The sequence below is a fragment of the Phyllopteryx taeniolatus genome, chromosome 13 (assembly GCF_024500385.1).
Source record: "Phyllopteryx taeniolatus isolate TA_2022b chromosome 13, UOR_Ptae_1.2, whole genome shotgun sequence".
In the NCBI taxonomy this organism is placed as follows: domain Eukaryota; kingdom Metazoa; phylum Chordata; class Actinopteri; order Syngnathiformes; family Syngnathidae; genus Phyllopteryx; species Phyllopteryx taeniolatus.
This window is the reverse complement of record NC_084514.1, coordinates 18,749,131-18,755,133: the sequence shown is the minus strand read 5'-3', so window position 1 is coordinate 18,755,133 and position 6,003 is coordinate 18,749,131.

The following is a 6,003-nucleotide window of genomic DNA, read 5'->3' as shown; positions in this document are numbered from 1 at the left end:
CCGCCCATCTGGCTTTCCCATTGGTCCAAGGGGCCGTCCGTCCACGCCGCGACCAATGAGCGAAGGGGGAACCCCGGAGAGGCCGTGCCTTTATGGCTCCTAATCCAATGGCGATGCTGTGCCGTCAGGATTACATTTGATCTCGATTTCTGCCTTCCATTTAATCCTGTCCAAATAATCCGCGCACGAGCACAAAGACGACGGAGACCATCAAAACACACAAGCACAAGAACTGATGTTGTATTTGAGCTCAATGAACATGAGATTGTGTTTTACCAAACACAAATTTGAAATTAGATCCTCAATCAAACCAGCAAAACTGAAACTAAACGAATACAAATCTCAAACATTATTGTTCATGCGTATTGAAAATTACAACAACTAAGTAAAAAAAAAGTTCCAAATATACAACAAATTTCTTGACCTTTTACAGTGAAGACTCGTTATAATAATATATGAATATATATTGGAAGTTTTTACATTAGTTGTGTATGTTGAAAAATATTTTCGCCTTTTATAGTGACCTTATTCAAATGTGTTTTAAACCTTTTTTTTTTTTTTTTTTTTATACATATCACCATCTTTTGTTTCCCCAAAACATATTCTCGTTAGGATCTTCAAACTCTTTGGAATAAAATGCATGGAATTAAAAAAATAATACCAAATATTTTATTCATATTTATTTTCAACACTGAATTAAATATTACAGAAATTACTTTAAACATATAGATTTTTGAGTTTCAAAAATATTTGAAAAGTATCTTAACCTTTTATATTCAACTCATTTAAACACAATTAAACCAAATATATTAAATATAATTACATATATCTCAAAATCAAACATTAAATAAAAATAAACGTCGGTAAAATGTGTGAGTTCTATATGTTTAAAGAAACAACCTTTTATAAAGAACTCATTAAAATTTAAATGAAATAAAAATACAATCCAAAAAACGATATGAAATGTTATGATCGTATTTAAATACTAAATATTTTAAATAAAAATACAGAACTCAACCTTTAGAGTGAACTCATTGAAATAAAATTTGAAAGTTAAACACAATTTTAAAGTCACGTGACATATTGCATTGATATGTATTTCAATAACACATACAATACAAAAATGTATTGATATAAATTCCATTTGTTTAAAAATCTTGTTTACTCATTTAATAAAATGAAATGAAAAATAATAAAGTGCAAAAAAAATATCAACTATAATTACATCACATATTTATTGAATTTTTTTTCTTTTTTGAAATTCACCCCAGAAAATGATTATAGCAGATGGTTAAAAAAAAAAAAAAAAGAATAGCACGCATGCAAATAGCATTTTCGAACTCTGTCCTGCTCGAAATGTCAGCAGTACTCCGTTGTCACCGCGTGATGGCGCCACCCCCGCTCTGTAAGCATAGTCAAGCATCGTAAACATGCTCCATGATCTGCACAGCATGAACGTCAGCGATATGAATTAAGGGAGGATTATGAAAATGTCATCGATGATGATATGTGGCCTTTGGAAAGACGACTCCAATTAGACAGATTTGATTTTCCCTGCCGAGTGGATGAATTGGGCTTTTCGATGAGTTGGACAGAAGGGTTTCATGGATAATGCATAATGTTTGATCGAGAAGAACAAACTTTTTACAACAATCATCACCGCAAAAAAATAATCGGCTCCCCGAGTACAACTTCAATGAGCAACTTTAAAATACAGGAGCGTAGGAGGCCTGAATATTTATTAAAAAACGAGACAGATGTTTGATTTTGAAGTTGTAATATTACAAGAAAAAAGAAAAGCAAAATGTATTTTTCCAAGAATAAAGTACAAATTGTTCACGAAAGACTTCCAATTACTGGTATACATTAACTCATAATATTATGAAAAGAAATATGACAAAGATGTGCTATAATGGGAAAAACAACAGCCAAGGTTTACACGAATACAATGCAAATATAACAAAAGAAAATATTCCAGACTAAAGATGAAATATTACAATAAATATAAAACAAAGAGGGAAAAAAAATAAACAGCAATAAAGTTGCTATATTACATGGAAAACATTTGTAATTTATGAGGGGGGAAAAGTCCAAATAAGGAAAACAAATGTACAGGAATAAAGTCAAAATGTTCTAAGCAAGAGCTTGAGAAGTTTATGGGGGGGGGAAAAAACTACACCTAAGTAATGATTTATTTCAAATGTATTGCACACAGAAGGTCAATAAAAATTGTACTCAAATAAACGTTTAAACACAAACTATTTTAAAAAATTAAATGCAAACGTATTGAACTTAAAAGTGAAATACAACTGATCTGTACTTAGACAGAGCGCGATTCTTTCGCATACCACAAGAGGGAGCCCGCGTACCACACTTTGAGAATCTCTGATCTTTCCAAAAGGTTCAAGTTTCTGTTTGGTCTTACGGTACTACACCTCAGACTATGTCAGAGCAGAAATCTTCTCAAGAAAGAAATGGTGTCAGAAGTGGGATGGTAAATTGTACGTTAGTGGACGTGATCGGGCTGCCCTGGTCAGCGTCCGTCTTTTTCAACCGTTAAATCCAACTTTTAACCTCCTCAGACAAATGGTGTCACAAGTGCACTCGGAAAACTGGTGTCAGAAGTGGGATGGTAAATTGTACGTTAGTGGACGTGATCGGGCTGCCCTGGTCAGCGTCCGTCTTTTTCAACCGTTAAATCCAACTTTTAACCTCCTCAGACAAATGGTGTCACAAGTGCACTCGGAAAACTGGTGTCAGAAGTGGGATGGTAAATTGTACGTTAGTGGACGTGATCGGGCTGCCCTGGTCAGCGTCCGTCTTTTTCAACCGTTAAATCCAACTTTTAACCTCCTCAGACAAATGGTGTCACAAGTGCACTCGGAAAACTGGTGTCAGAAGTGGGATGGTAAATTGTACGTTAGTGGACGTGATCGGGCTGCCCTGGTCAGCGTCCGTCTTTTTCAACCGTTAAATCCAACTTTTAACCTCCTCAGACAAATGGTGTCACAAGTGCACTCGGAAAACTGGTGTCAGAAGTGGGATGGTAAATTGTACGTTAGTGGACGTGATCGGGCTGCCCTGGTCAGCGTCCGTCTTTTTCAACCGTTAAATCCAACTTTTAACCTCCTCAGACAAATGGTGTCACAAGTGCACTCGGAAAACTGGTGTCAGAAGTGGGATGGTAAATTGTACGTTAGTGGACGTGATCGGGCTGCCCTGGTCAGCGTCCGTCTTTTTCAACCGTTAAATCCAACTTTTAACCTCCTCAGACAAATGGTGTCACAAGTGCACTCGGAAAACTGGTGTCAGAAGTGGGATGGTAAATTGTACGTTAGTGGACGTGATCGGGCTGCCCTGGTCAGCGTCCGTCTTTTTCAACCGTTAAATCCAACTTTTAACCTCCTCAGACAAATGGTGTCACAAGTGCACTCGGAAAACTGGTGTCAGAAGTGGGATGGTAAATTGTACGTTAGTGGACGTGATCGGGCTGCCCTGGTCAGCGTCCGTCTTTTTCAACCGTTAAATCCAACTTTTAACCTCCTCAGACAAATGGTGTCACAAGTGCACTCGGAAAACTGGTGTCAGAAGTGGGATGGTAAATTGTACGTTAGTGGACGTGATCGGGCTGCCCTGGTCAGCGTCCGTCTTTTTCAACCGTTAAATCCAACTTTTAACCTCCTCAGACAAATGGTGTCACAAGTGCACTCGGAAAACTGGTGTCAGAAGTGGGATGGTAAATTGTACGTTTGTGGACGTGATCGGGCTGCCCTGGTCAGCGTCCGTCTTTTTCAACCGTTAAATCCAACTTTTAACCTCCTCAGACAAATGGTGTCACAAGTGCACTCGGAAAACTGGTGTCAGAAGTGGGATGGTAAACCGTGGAGCCATATATTGGGTCTTGAGGTCTTGACTACTCAGATTGTGCCAGAAGTTTCCTGACAAAATTGGTGGGAGAAGTGGGACAAAAAAAAATCCTGCTACTTTACTATGATTATTGAATCATCGCAGTTTGCGTGCACTTTTTGGTGTACGAAGCGGGACACTCTGACTGATTGATGTATTTCACGATTACCGTTTCAGCTTTTGATGGTGCGATTGTGGATGTTCATCTTTTTTCTACCCTACTAAAAGCAAAGTACCTTGACCCGGAATCATCCAAGTTCCCGTGTACGTACGTAGCTACGGGGCAAAAAGCGAACATTTGTTGCCGTGTCCTATTTTACAAAAAAACAAACAGGACAAAAAAAAAAAAAAAAAAGCCTCCTTAGCAAGACAGGACATGAAAGTAGATAACGGCACGTCGAGAGCTCGGGGCGACGACGCGTCCGTCACGCTTGGGTGAGGCGCCGCGCAAGCCCAGAAAGCAGCTGGCACGGCGCAAGAAAAAAAATAACATACAAAAATTAAAACGACAGCAAAGCACCACACTCGAGATGACATCACAGTTTTCTTGATTTTTACAACAACGTACTTTGATTTTATTCTCGTAACGATACGTTTTCTCTCAACCCCCCTCGCCCCAACCAACAAAAAATATGATGAAATTCTCGTAAAATAATGACATTTTCCTTGGGGAAGAAAATAAGTATCTGGTTAGAATAAAAAAAAAAAATATGATGTCAGGGTCAGATGCATTATTTGGGGGGAAAAAGGGCTTTCTCGAAAATTTCCAACATTTTTCTCCCCCCCAAAAAATGCGCAGTTGTTCTGGTAAAATATTTTATTCTCATTAGATTACGGCATTTTTCTTGAAAAAATACATTCTTATTAGATTATGATTGTTTTCTGAGAAAAATATGAATTTTTATTGTATAAATACTTCTTGAAAGGTTATGTTTTTCTAAACAAAATACAACTATTATAACATTTAGATGTTTTTCTCGGAAGGAGATTATAATTCTCATGAGGTTAAGATTTCCCCCAATAAAAAAATATAAATATGACGCAATTCTCGTGAAATTATGAAATTTGACTGGATCTGATTCTCTTCGGGACAAAAAAAAAAATTCTCGTTCAGAAAATGTTTTACTTAAAAGAGTCTGATGTTTTTCTGAATGTATTTTATTCTGGAACAATTAATTTTATTCTCATTACATGCTTTTCTTGAAATTTTTATTTTTTATTTTTTGCTCGTTAGATTACGTCGTTTTTCTTCTTGAATAATTTTTATTAGATGATAAAACATTTTCTTGGACAAGTACGATTTTACTCTCATAACCGTTTGACTTGTTTTCAGGGGGAAAAAAACAACGCAACTTTATTCCCGTAAGGTATCCATGCTCTTGCAGTAAAAGAAATAACTCTGCTAAGTTGCCTTCAAGAAATAGGTCGACGCAAAATGTCTGCCTCAAAGGACCAACATAAATAAATAAATAAATAAATAAATAAAATAAATGTTCCGCCCGGAACCATGTTTGCGTTACCGGAACCCATGTTTCACACGGACATTTATTGCAGACGGACACTGTGTTGGGCCACTCATAAACTACGCCAAAAACGACAGAGGAGTGTCTGTAAGTGATTTTTAAGACACTATTAGATGTGTGTGAGTCAGCACGTCGGTAGTTAGCGTTTTTTGACCTAAAACGGTCATCGCTAGCGAGCTAATGCTAATCGCGATTACCAACCATTTAGCATGTTGCCATCTCAAATTCTGTACACTGAATTTAGACCGTACACTCAGTACCAACATACGCATTTTACGGATAGAAGTCAATCCTTCATAAATGGAAATAGAATGCATGTTAGTAGTACAAAACAAAAAAAATGGAATCTTTTTTGGGGTGGAGGTCATTATTATTTCCATTATTCAATAAATATTCAGGAGGTGAATCCATTCTAAAAAAAAATATTCGATAATGACAGCCCTAACTCAGACTTCAAAAAGCAGTTTTTTTTTTTTTTTTTAAATAATTTAACCGTTTTCGCCATGTGTCAACGAACAAACTACTCCAGCATAAAGTTGACCTCCCCGTTACCACTTAAGTTACCAAATATAGT